Source organism: Gymnodraco acuticeps, unplaced genomic scaffold, assembly GCF_902827175.1.
Source record: "Gymnodraco acuticeps unplaced genomic scaffold, fGymAcu1.1, whole genome shotgun sequence".
Lineage (NCBI taxonomy): Eukaryota > Metazoa > Chordata > Actinopteri > Perciformes > Bathydraconidae > Gymnodraco > Gymnodraco acuticeps.
This window is the reverse complement of record NW_022990021.1, coordinates 3,847,673-3,862,266: the sequence shown is the minus strand read 5'-3', so window position 1 is coordinate 3,862,266 and position 14,594 is coordinate 3,847,673.

Genomic DNA, 14,594 nt, shown 5'->3' with positions numbered 1-14,594 from the left:
TTCACCGGATAGGATCTCTCTTGCTGACAGTTATATCCGATTAAAATACCTACTTCACAATCCAATGGTGGTGGAATCTTGTCTGCCAACTGTTCCAGATGTGGCCATTTTAGAGCTGTCTCTGAGGTAGGAATGTGTGACCTGTCAACTGGAATGAACTCTTGTGAAAAGAGGTGGCAAAGGAATCCTTCTTTCCAGGTCGTATCCCCTCACTTGAAGATCTGTCAGTTTCTGACTGTTGACTTTGTTGACATTGTAAATAGCCGCAAACAAACATTTTCTTTGTTTGTGTCAAGATTTTGGGCCACTTCAACTAGAATGAAAGTCGTGTCACTCTGTGTGTCCAAGAGTGCGTAGACAAGAACTTCTTGTTCTGGCTGTTTTGTGGATGAGACCCAGACTGGTATGATTGCGGACGTTTGTGTGCTTGGGCTTTCTTGTATGACTCTATTGGTGGTTGCAGCGATTTCTTTGGTGTCTGTTTTGTCCTTTGAAATGTCGTCTCCATTAAAGGTTGTTGACCTTTTGCCTTTGAACTTGTCATCATGCAAACACGTGGGATGTCTCCTCTGACACTTTTCACATGTGCTTTTGTGATTGCACGCCTTTGACTGATGACCAGTATTCAAACATCCAAAGCATAGCCTTTCTGCATACACAAACTTGATGCGATCTTCAACTGTCTTTTCTACAAACTTTCTACACTTTGGGAGGACGTGTCCTGTTCCTTTGCAGAAGATGCATGTTGGGAGGCTACTTTGTGTTGTGTTTGTGGACAGTGTCTTTGCTTGAATAGTTTGGCTTCTTGAATTCTTTGTTTTTTCACTTTCGACACTCCTGATAGCTTGTATCGAGGATATGGGATCACATGCGAGATCTGATTCCTTTGATATGAAATCTACAAACACTTTGAATGGTGGGTAACCACCGTTTGCATGTCTGGCCTCCATTGCTTTTCGGTTTGTAGTGAAATATGTGTATGTATTCATTTTAGCAAACTATGGATAAGCTTAAAATGGGAATAATTTGGGTAAAACTGTGAGCTGGATTTGGGGCCTGTTGACATGTGTTTTTGAGGACAAAGGAAGATGGGGGAAGGTGAGAGCATGTCTTGATTTGCATTCAACTTAGATCTAGCTACAGTGATTGGGGAAACCGGAGATCTGAGGTGTTTGTGATATTTGGGGCTGCCAATCAAGGAGGTCCAAATGGGAGGATCGGATAACTCCTCCCATTGTTAAGAAGTATAAACACAGAGACACACGCGGTGTTTACTCTCTTTCCTCTGGCTGGCACACGTGCAGGTAAATTCGGGATCCCAAAGATAATTTGTATTGAATTTGTACTGTATTGATTGTATTGCATTGTCATATTACCATTAAAGTAGATTATTGTTCACTTGGTGGCACTGGATTCCTTCCTGTATTATAACCAGCTTGATAGGGACGCGCGGAGATTTGAAAAGCGGATCAGTTATCCCTTTAAATCTCTAACAGGTTCCAGCCGGATACCAACCAATCTGGCAGTTTCATCAATATGTTTTGACTCTCGTTGCAGTCATTCAGTACTTCTAATGTCTTAATGTGGGGCATTGCAGCCTCACAGCTCTTAACCTGTTAAGCCCGAGAGACCCCGGTTCCGGGGGCCTCCTGCAATATCTTGCAGAAAACAGTGTCTGAGGGCATGTTCATTTAATAAACTATGAATGTTTTATATCCCAACACACTATCACTCCATAATCGTCCAGGAGCGACGTTTGGTCAGGGTCCCGTGGCGTGCAGTTGTGACGCTCCTAGGCTCCTTCAGCTTCATAAAGGGACGCAAATAGCTTTCAACTGATTGCTGTAGAGGAAACTTCTGTGTAGCTATGCAGTGGGAGTCACCGACTCAGGAAGGAGACACGGGAAGAGCAGTAGCTTTGATGTCAAACACATGATGGTTTATTTGGAGTTAACGGCCAGAGGATTCACATCACAAGTCCAAGAGTCAGAGGTTCTGACTTCACGGTAGAGTTGCCACGTCAATTCTGAAGAACTCTACCCCAGACCCATGTATTTAGCTAGTTCAGAGAGCATCATCAACATGCTGCATAACAAGATAGAATGATAACACCTCTATCAGCTGACGCCAACAGGCAGGAACAGGGAGACAAAACACTGAGAGCACAGCAGCCAAGGTTACAGGTGCCTGTGCTCAGTCAGGACAGTTTGAACTGATACACTGGGTCAAAGTTATGGGCCTTGGAAAATATTTCCACAACAATTGCAATGTATTCCCATCTGCGGCGGGATTTGACGCTCATGGAAGCACGGCATTCGTTTGTGTCGGCTGCCCTTAAAAAGGCAATGTGAGCGTCCATTCCCATTGGATAACGGAGAATTGTACACCCGGAAGTAAGTTATCCCCTTACTGTCGACTGATTTTACAGTGATATCTGCACTACTCATCGACTAAAAAACACCAGATTATCCTTGTTAATTACACAACATTGATTGGTTTAAATTGTGTGCAATGCTTTTGTATTTTTCCCCTTCGATTCGGAGAAACAAATATTTTTTCGGAGTAAAGGATGGCAGAAGACACTACACTACCCACAATCCCCAGCTATCGTTTAGGACTACACCATGTGCTCTGTTTGACAAACCCCGTGATTAGTTCTCAAGCTCTGTGATTGGTTGACCTCCAACTGCATTCCATATGAAAAAAAACGTTTCATAAAAGATAAAATCATACTTTATTCAGCAGTGCTTGCTTTACTCTTTGAAAGTCATCACATGAATGCATTGTAATAAATGGTTCGGCTGCATTAAATATATTACACATCTATCGTAGTTCTTTATTTTTATTTATCTAGACAGAGATCGGGCTCAGAATAGACCGGAAACTATTCTTTTACCGTTCAGTTTGAATTTCACAATAAAGTTAGTAGTAATATTTTGTTTTGATATTATTGTTTTTTATTAACTACTAGACCGCTGGGTCATGTTAAGACCATCTTTTCTGTGTTGCTGTGGTTTTTTTCCATCGCTTTTGTGTTGCAAATATCAAAACAATAACTAAATATATCCGTCGTAAACTAAACCAGAAACAGCATTATATTTTATTTTGTTAACACTGTAAACTTTACAGCTTTTTAACCCAAACCACCTACTGGTTAAAGCACGTTATTACATGTTTAGAGTAATGCAATGCAGGTAGATTGTGTTGCTTTTTAATGACTGTTTAAAATGCCTTTTTCTTAATGTCTTTTATTATTATTACCTACTTGTTACTTGTTGCTAGGGACGCTGCTATCGATATTATTTCTGTTATGTTGTGTAAATGTTTAATGGTGTTATCTTTATTACTACCCCCTTCCCCGTCAATGTATAGTGTTGGTCCACAGCGCAAACGTATTAGTTTAACAACATCTGCATCTAAAATTGTGGCATAGATCTACGTTATTTTCCCCTGTGCAATTCTCCATTTACTCAACAATAACACATAATTATCCTTGTGTTTATTTATTTATTTGATTAATAAACACAAGTTGGAGTCCATCAGGACCGAGGGTCGGAGCAGCTCATTTGCTTTAGAGAATATTACACCGGGAAGTAAGTATTCTCTCCGCTTCGCTTGACAAACCCCGTGATAGTCCTCAAGCTCTGTGATTGGAGAGTGTGCTCCGAGGGTTACGCCGAGCGTCGAACAGCACTTGAAATGGGATGGAACCACGGCAGACTGTCCAAAACTGGATTTGAACGGGTCCACCGCGTCCCCCCCTCCCCCACCCCGTCCGCAGAACTACACATGTGGCTATTGTGTTTCGCAACATGTTCTCTATCTATGGCACGTCTCTACTGGGAGTTGTAGTTTTAAAAGACGTTTTCGTATTTCCCATAATAAGAAGTTGCCAGTATTAAACTGTGTACATCCCTGGAGGTTTAGGGGATAGGAAACACTCACATTTAAAACATATAATTAATAAATGGGTGAAAATCGCTTGTGCCCATAATGGGCAGCATTAATATATATACTAGGGCCGGGACTTTAACGCGTTAATTAAGATTAATTAATTACACAACAATTAACGCGTTAAAAAAATTAACGCATTTTAATCGCACTTATTTTTGCACCGCGGAACGTTTCTCACTGGATGAGTTTCAGGCGTACCGATTATACTGGAGCACCAACTAACGTTCATGACTTCAGACAACAACAAACCACAGTGAACAACAGTGGGAAAAGTTGTTTTAAAAAACGGACGGATGGAAGAGTCGATAAGAGCACGGTTGTGTGCAAATTATGCAAAAAGGAATTCGCATATCACCGCAGCACATCAAGCCTCAAGTATCACCTCAATGCAAAACATATAGCAGCTAGCGTGGAAGCTAGCGTGGACGTTAGCCTCTTTTATCGCGTTCACACCAAAAAGAGCCGGTACTAAAATTAGTTCATGAGAACCTTTTTACCCCCACGAAAGTCCCTGCTAGAGAGCAGAGAGCTGCTAGAGAGCAGGGACTTTCGTATGGCTCTCTTGTGAGAAAAGAGCTATATTTCTGATTGGCTGGGCGGATTGCAAACCACGCCCCGTAAAACTCCCAAAAAGTTTTGTGAAGCCGCCATTTTATTATCCTCGCATTAGCATTATTAGCATTAGCCCAGCGCAGAAACGCAGAGAGACTAACTTATGGCAACACAAAATAAAACATGGGAGCGGTGGAGATGAGGAGGTGTCGGCGTTCTGGCGATTTACTCGGAAGGCTGCTGGGCCTCCCAGCAGCTTCTACTGAAGCCAGTCCCCAACTCCGGGGACTTCCGGCCGGGGACTTTGGGTGGCAGTATACGCCGTGAAGTGGTTTGCGGCCTGCCAGTAAACCCAAAGCAGAAGAAGAAGAAGTGACGTCAGCAGCTTAATTTGACTAATCCACCCCCAGGTTCAAAGAGTTCTCATGAACTAAATTCTCATGAATCTTTGTGGGAAAAGTACTGCGGTGTGAATGCGCCTAATGGTATACTAAAATCCATGTGAAAAAAATTGCTTCTCACTGTTCTTAGGTCAAATATTTATATGTGATTAAAAATGCGATTAATTTCGATTAATTCATTACAAAGCCTCTAATTAATTAGATTAATTTTTTTAATCGAGTCCCGGCCCTAATATATACATTACCCACATGCCAGCTAAGGTCAGAAGAGCTTTATTTAACAGCTGGTCTTATGTTTGTGACACCTCCTGTTGTTAATTGATAACATTACATTAATTGATAAGCCTGAAACATGCACTTGTCAAGGTTCAGAGGAAAATTTTGCAAATATGGCAGTAGCCATCGATCAGCTTAAGATAAGATATACTTTATTGATCCCAAGTTGGAAACATTTGCGTTACATCAGCATGTGTAACAGTTGTAAATATGCAGTGGTGTTTATTTGTAAATCATTTAGTATAATCACACAAATTCTGTGTTTTATATTTAACAATTCTGTGTTCTTTATTTATTGATTGTTCAATACCTGACAAGGCCGGAGATGAAATATCTACATACATCTTATAAGAGTATAATACATTATGTATAATATCAGTTAAAATAAGTGCTTCAACATAGTTAACATTGCTGGAGGTATGCACAAATATTGATAGATGTCTTGTAATGCACTATTGAGGAACTTGCGACACCAAGTTTTTCATTCAATGCATAACTACTAGAGATGTTAAGATTCACCGATTTGCATCGGTACACCGGCATAAACGTTCAAGATGCGAGTGCACCGGTTGAAAGAGTGCACATCGGCTACAGTTTGGGTTGAACCGGGTTGAACTCGCGATGCATCGATTGCGTAGCGTCTTTGCATCGGTAAAAAACCGATTAATTCATATAAAATTCCCTCATCTTGTCAACGCTCAGCAGAGACGATCTTTGATATTTGCTTTGCCACTACGGAGGCCGAGAGTCTCAGTTATCAACACACACGGAAGTTGAGGAGAAAGAGAAACACAGCGCACCGAAAAATACCTACAAATCAAACGTTTGGCAACACTTCGGATTATTCAAGAAAGACGGTGTAATAGTCCTTTATGCTATATAGTTGACCGCAGGTCATGGAGAGTAATAAGGTATCCGTAGACCTTTGTATGAGGTATCTTTATTACTTAACAGGTCTACAGCCATGATACATAGATCCGTCCTAGATGCGGGCTTGCATACACACAGTATCACTCCGCAGCCGCACCCCATCAGTAACGTCCTGATGGTATATGTGCGCGGCACTATATACTACAGACGGTCAACTTGAAAAATCGCTCGCAAATTGTTAACGATGCCGAGCCGCTTTAAAGTACACAAGTAGTACGAGGAACTTAGCGACGCACATAAAGAGGCGACATGGGGTCTGCGGCTGAAAAGAGAAACCTGAAAGTTAGACATACGAGTTAAATCACTCAGTGAGGTGAGGTGTTCTGTGGTGTTTAGTTTACAGCAGCCTGTGACGGCCAATAATAATGTAAATGTCTTCCTTACTGTAAGCAGTTATGAAATACCTATTTGTGAAAGGTTATTTGTATTCTTTATTGTTCATATAGAACCCACTGCTTTCTGCTCACTGGTGAGTTAGCCTATGAATGAGTGTTAAGCACATCAGGCTGGCAGCTGTATGGGCATTGCACTATGGTAGCTGTTATTTTCACATTGTTAATCATGAGCAATGCATCCTTACATTGTTGGATGTGGACTGTGAGGTGTTATAGAATAGACCTATCGCTAAGCCACGCCCCCTTTGAAAACTCGGACAAACAAAGCCGACCGTGAATGACTGTTGACAATGGCCGCGGGGGGAGTTCAAGTCAATGTTAGCAGTGGTGGTCACTACATTAAATCTATAACTATAACTGTCCTTGTTGGTCATCATTTTCACTGTTATGCACCTGGCTGACTGTTACGTTACCTTTTTTTGGTTGAGGGTCTGTGTCTTTTCGGAGCAGCACACACGAGAGCCCGGATGGGATCTGGATATTCCAGAGTTGGCTTCCCATCTCTGAAGTGCTTTGAGGTGAAAAGACAGTTAGCTAAAAACACCAGCTAACTAGCGAGGACGAAAAGTCAGACAGCAAACGTTGATGTTGATAACACTGTAGCTAGTTAGCTGGCTAACAAGTTGGCAGCTAACGTTAGTTAGCTGGGCTGGATATACGCTAGCTAGTTGGCAGTCAAAGTCAATCGTTAGCAAACTAATAGTTTGGTCTACGTTTCTAATACATGCCGTCAAATATTATGTCTTTATGAATTGACCTTACCTTTGAGCAATAATAAGTGTCCTTGGTAATTGTCTTCACATTCAGTTGTGTATGTGCTATGTGGTCGACGACACAGCATAATCCACCGCTTGCATTTGTTGAGTTTTCTTTTGGGCTTCGGAAAAGGTACGAAATATACTCCTCCATCCAGTCTTTTAGGGTACCTGGTGTCTGAATTACAGGTACCCCACGCACAGCGTTTCACCATCAGATATTAGCTAGATAATAAACATAGAAACTGAACTCTTCACAGTGGTTTCGATCACAGACGTCTGGTTTTGGTTTGATGCGCCCCACAAACGGCTTTTCTGGTGATGTCCGAGTTTTCTGCCAGGAGGGATTTTTGCTGTGATATGATTGGACAAATTCTATTTGGGGCGTGGTTTAGCGATAGGTCTATTGTACTCTGGAGAGCTTTTAAAGGCAAAAAAATAAACGGCATGATGGGATGTGCAGTACCAAATATGTAAAGCACTTTTTTGTTAATGTATGATTTGCTGCATATAAGGAATAAAACAAAAATCCTCTGTCGTACCATATTGAAGTATCATTATTTTTGCATCGTGTTGAATCGCATCGTATCGCACCAAATCGCATAATGTTGAATCAAATCGTATCGAACTGTATCGCAACAGGGGTGAATCGTATCGTATCGCATCGCCTAGTGTTTCAAATGTATCGTTAATGTATCGTATCGTGGCAACATATCGAGATGCGCATCGCACTCAGTGATGGAGATGCACACCCCTAATAACTACACCATAGTTGTGTAGGCCTATATGATATGTCAATAAACCTTAGCAGGGGTCACCAACCTTTTTTAGGATGAGGGCTACTTTAAAACAATAAAACAAGTCGGGGGCTACTTTTACTCCTCTTTTTGTTTGTTTTTTGCAGTGTATATATTTAGCACATTTTAACATTATTATATGCTTACCTTTAACCTTTGTGTGCTTTGTGTCTGTGGGACCCGTTTTCAGTGTTTACTCAAATAAAATGTATGCAATTTAATTATTTTAACCTGCTTTATTTGGGGGTGGGCCTCATATCCTCTAGGGGGGGCCTCACATCCTCCAGGGGGGTCCTCACATCCTCTAGGGGGATCCTCACCTCCTCTAGGGGGGTCTGGGGGCATGCACCCCCGGGAAGATGTTTTTTTAAATGTTGAAGTGAAAAGCATCAATCTGGTGCACTTTGAGCACAAAATGAATTTATGGATACAGCTCGCAACAAAGGGAGCTGTATACTTTTCAATACTCCAATCATCTTTAGAACATTATCACAACCAATAACAAATCATTTAAACTTGTTTATTCTTATCTTATGTTAGCATTCTTTCTTTTTATTTATGCATATTTTACTAATCATTCCCCTTTAAACTGTTTTTTGTACTGCCCTATAGTACACATTGGAATGATTTCTTTCTTTATCTATATTAAATAGATAAAAGTGTGCTCTCCCTAGCTCTCTCGCTCTCTCTCTCCCTCTCTCTCCCTCCCTCCCTAGCTCCCTCGCTCGCTGTCTCTCTCTCCCTCTGTATCGCTCACTCACAGAGACTGTGTGCTCCTCCGTGGCGATGACGGCTTGCGTTAAAAAATAATAATAAACATATTTGTGAATTGGGGGGACACAAACGGGATTTCGAAAAGTGCGGGGACATGTCCCTCCCCTGTCCCTAGTGGAGATTACGCCATGTGTGTCTGTGCGTCAAGTGGAATAAATATATATGCAAGTTACAACACACAGAGTAAAACTCTGCCCCTCATGTGCTGTATAGCCTGGCATGACTAGGCTGTGTTCAATGGGGCTGATGTGTTGTGTAGATTCTGCCAGAAGGAAAATCAGCGGGGAGGTGCCACGTTGCTTTTCTTCCCGACTGCAACGCTGGTCCCGCAAATCAAGCAAGAACATGATTGGTCGATATTCATTGTGGGGGTGGGGGAGGAGGGGTGTTAGATAGATATAGAGTTGTAGTAAGTAGATATAGTTGGCTATGATTTAGGTTTCGTTTATGCATAGGGTAGATTCTTTTAATTACATTTCCTTTTTTGTTTTGTGTATTTTATACATTTTGGATTTGCTTGGCGAGCTATTTGTAGAACATGCCCCGCGGGCGACTCACGTTGCCCCTGCGGGCGACTGAGTGCCCGCGGGCACCGTGTTGGCTACCCCTGCCTTAGAACATCTTGAAATCTTGAAAGGGATGTGCAAAATAGTCATTATATACAGTCTTTAATGAACTATTAGTAGAGAATAACGAGTAATGAATATACTTTATAGGGATCCTATTAATATCTAATAATAAAAATAATGAAATTCAATAACATGCTTTAACCACTAGGTGTCCCTTTATATCAGCTGTGCACCTTTATGGTGTAAATACAGCCTATCTACCAATTGGATCAAATATAAAAATCAGCCGAATTAGTGTTGATACTGCAAGGAGACGTATTGTGTGAAAAGAAATGTAAGATGTTGTTTAATTGCTGATATATTTATGATCCACGTCACGTTTTCAGTTCCTCATGTTTGTCTATAAGTCTTCTCATCAGGGCTCTATAAATAGAGAACTACGGCAGATATGTAATATTTAATGCAGCCGAACCGTGTATTACAATGCCGTTATGTGATGACTTTCAAAGAGAAAAGCAAGCACACTCGGAATAAAGTATTATTTAAAAAAAAAAAATGTTTTCGGTCTGTTTCCGGTATTTGTTAATGACGATGTGCTGTGAGATGTGAGACTGGAATTGCACAGGGGAAAATAACGTATCTTTAGATGCAAATTTTGTTAAACTAATACGTTTGTGCTGTGGACCAACACTATACATTGACGGGGAAGGGGGTAGCAATAAAGATAACACCATTAAACAGTTACACAACATAACAGAAATAATATCGATAGCAGCGTCCCTAGCAACCACCTTGGTAACAATGAAAACGTTCTATGGACGCAATTTCCTGAAGTAATCTTCGTAATAACTAGCAAACTAAAGATCATGTACATCCATTTGAAATAACAACTCATATTTCTCGCATCAAATGACATCAAAACGCATTTTAATGGCCAAACTAACTTTAAAATAGGCATTTTCCACCGAGAATAAAACGAAGTTCGGCCATGTTTTTTTTTTTCTGCAGGGAGAAATTTGAAGATCACGTGACATAGACGCCAGCCATTGGAATGAATGGTGAAAAAAACGGGGTTTGTCAAACAGAGCACATGGTGTAGTCCTAAACGATAGCTGGGGATCCTGGGTAGTGTAGTGTCTTCTGCCATCCTTTACTCCGAAAAAATATTTGTTTCTCCAAATCGAAGGGGAAAAATACAAAAGCATTGCACACAATTTAAACCAATCAATGTTGTGTAATTAACAAGGATAATCTGGTGTTTTTTAGTCGATGAGTAGTGCAGATATCACTGTAAAATCAATCGACAGTAAGGGGAATACTTACTTCCGGGTGTACAATTCTCCGTTATCCAATGGGAATAGACGCTCACATTGCCTTTAAGGGCAGCGGACACAAACGAATGCCGTGCTTCCATGAGCGTCAAATCCCGCCGCAGATGGGAATACATTGCAATCAGTTGTTCAGCTATTTGCGTCCCTTTATGAAGCTGAAGGAGCCTAGCGTCACAACTGCACGCCATGGGACCCTGACCAAACGTCGCTCCTGGACTATTATGGAGTGAGAGTGTGTTGTATATCCATGTAACGGAAAGAAACTCATCTAACTGATCATTTTTATTTTTATTTTTTTTAAAACCCCACAATGCTAACGCTGAGCCTTTGAATTAGCAACGAGCGAAAAATGCTAACAGATGACTGCACCGAAATTCACTCACAAAACCTTATTATTTATCTTTGCTGCAAATCTCAACCCATCGTTTCACATCGTGAGGGGACACATAATCGATGGGTACCCTCATCACTCAATGATACGAATTATCGGAGATAATAACAAGAACACACATCAAAACATATGGAGCTAGTTAGTTAAAAACGGCTAAATGGCTCACCTGTGTGGTAGTCTGGTCAAAAGTGGTCTTCAATGGCATTAAAACGATAAAAACGATGCTGAAGTTAATCCATAGGTTAATCCAATGTGTCTGTGTCACTTTGAATGATTTTTGATAATCCATGAGGCATGAGCAATAAATCTGCTTTTCAGTTTTGAGATGTCAGACCTAGAGACAGCTTCACTCTGGAGCAAAAATGGGCATACGAAGCCTCCACCTTTTCGTTTTGCCATGTGTGTGTGTGGGGACATTCCCCTTCGATTCTATTGGCTCTAACGGTCAGAAAGAGATGTCACATGTCAAAATCGAAGAAGGGGGGCCAGAGATAAGGAAAATCCACCCAAATGGCCCCAGAAGAGGTTCTTTTTGCTAAATCTGTCTAAAAAGGTCAAATATCACCTGTTTTGCATCAATCTTGATACAGGGTACTTATTATATGTTGTACTTTGGATTCGTAAAGCTTTTAGTCTACTAACCCATCATCCAAGGTATAGTTTTCACTATAAGTACAAAATATCTTTTGGACGGACACTATAATTTACAGTTTTTTACCATGTTCAATCTGAATTTTCTTTAAAATAAAAAACATCTATATTGATTCTGACTTTTCTACATCCAACTCACAGGTTTATCATTACTTTGAGAAAAATGATTATTAATTTAACCATTTTAGAAGGGAAGATATGGTAATTTGTTCTGGGAATGTCATTTTCGAGCCTGAGACCTGAAAAACAGGCTCAGGGCTTAACAGGTTAAGGAAGTCTGCAAATTCTCTTAGTTCGCAGTCATCTTTAGAGTTTATCTTTGGCCATCCGTGTAGCTTGTCTCTGAAGGACTTCCCAATAATAAATGGGTCTCCGAATCGTTTTTCTAACAGCTGCCAGGCAGAGTCATATGCTGCTTCGGTGCCTAACAGGAAGAATCCTTCTACTGCTTTCTTTACAGCACCTCCTATGTACTTTCTTAGGTAATACAGTTTTTCATTCTTTGGAATGTCTTTCCTGTCTATTAAAGTTTCAAAGGATAGTTGCCAGTCTTTCAATTTCAAAGGATCTCCAGTGAATAATGCAGGCTCTGGTGTTGGAAGGTGATTTGCACTTATTGCTTCTGCTAGTATTTTAACCAAGTCAGCACTATTCTGCATCTACAATACAGAAAATCTGCCGTTGCAGGAAAGACGGCCGTCAAAAATCACCGACTGTGTGAATGTGAACATTAATAGAATATCACCTCCCATCTTCAGAGCAATCTGACTATTATAACATTAGCGTTAAGAAAGCTTAATTAAATATCTGCCACAACATAAGTAACCCGGATCAGAGTAACATTAAGTAGCCTACAGTCCGCAGCATATCACATCATAAAGTATCATATATTTCCTTATCTGAGTCAGCTGAGCCGTATCTGGCCGTGCAACACTCACAGTGTCACATACTGTATGCAGAAGTATTATTTTAAGCAACACATTAAAGGGATAGTGGAAATCCGCGAATGTTGGGTTTAACTTATGTATTTTTATTCAAAATAAGCATAATAAACAATTTTTTTTAATTTCATGCGCCTAGTTTCATTTTATTTTCAATTTTACTGCGCCCTCTCAATGAAACGAAATACTTCGGGAATCGTCGGGAATCTTGGGTGATGACGAGAGCATAGGAAGACGGGCACAAACAATGGCGGACATTCAATAGCATTTGCATGTGAATAGCCGACCTTTATTATGGTGAATAGATGTGTCAATACTTTATACCGAGTATATTGCCATAAATATGATGATTGATTATCAGTAAAAAATTCTACGTGACACAACGACATTGGATTAACCTTGAGATGCGTTTTTATTCCGTTGAACACAACTATTGATCACAAATCAAAAAAGGTAAGACGTAATTATTGTAATATTTTTGGAACCGGATGTTGTTTACTTTCTCTTTTCTGGCTGATAGCTCCAGGAATTCGAGGTCTTACAGTGATGACATTACATGTGTGGAATCTGTGGAGTCTCAGCTTTAAATCGTATATCTTGTTTGTGCAGTTAAGATAGTAATAAGGGCATTTCTACCGTGTGTTGTGTGTAAAAAAGCGTTAGCATTAGTTAGCATTGTTTCGCTCAATACTAATTCAAAGGCTTGGTATTACTCTTGTGTTTTTTCTAGCTAACAATTGTTCTTATTGTCAGTTAGCGGAGTTTCTTACCTTTAAAAGGGTATGAAACATTAATAGTTTCATAAATGTTAAGAAGCCCTGAGACATGTGAGAGAAAAAAAACTGTGGGAGGGGTCCACTGGGGGGACCTTCGGGCTTAACTGGTTAACAATGATTAATATTTGTAAAGGCTACAGGTGATCTTAAGATGCGTGAGCTATGCTTAGGGACCTACCAGTCAAGATTATTTGTGCGTAGGGGTGCATCATCTGGCGCCTGGTCCTGGTCATCCTCGCTATTGCCCATGCCGTGAACCATCACCTCGGACTCGAACAAATAAGGACGTAATGGTCCATCGTCTGGCTCAATATTGTCACCATCGTCGCTTACTGAACCGGATTCAGATTCAGTTCCTAAAACGACATTTTCGTATCACTGGATACCTCGTACAATCCTTCTTCTTTGTCTGGTATATTTGCCCTTCCACGTTCATTCTGCATAGACGCCATGGTTTGTTATCGTATCGTCTTCCTAAGTTTTCGTCACTTCCGGTTTGGCTGAGTCGAACATTTCGTTTCTAAAAAACTTCGGGGAAGCTGCAATAAAGTGCTTCTAACATGCGTAAGGCAATTATCATATTTTTGTAATCAGGTGTGATTGTTTTGGTACGTAATTATGCTTGTATATAAGTTAAAACGAAACTATTTGAGGTTCCATTTCCACTATCCCTTTAAGTTGACGAAACACTTGAGTCAAATGTAATTAAAGTCAGATCCACTCGTGTCTTAGCAGTGATATCATAAACCTGTTAATGTACGCATTCAAACACTTTTTCTTTTACCAGCTGTATTCACCTTGCAGGTGCAGCTATGTGGCTTTTATCCTGGATAAAGTGTTTAAGTCATGGATGTTTAAAGTTTAACTTCTTCATATGTCTAATATTATAGACTTTTCATTCAGGAAGTATGACGCGCTGCGCTGTCAGTACGCTTGTCCATGTTTGTGATTGGTCGAATGCTCCAAATACCACCCCTTTCATGTGAACGTGCGCCTAACTAGATACGACACGGCTGGCTTGAGCGATCCACTTGATAACCCGCGTCGTAGTACAGTTTAGCGAGAGCGCGTATGTTTTGGATTAGGCCAACCGGCTAACTC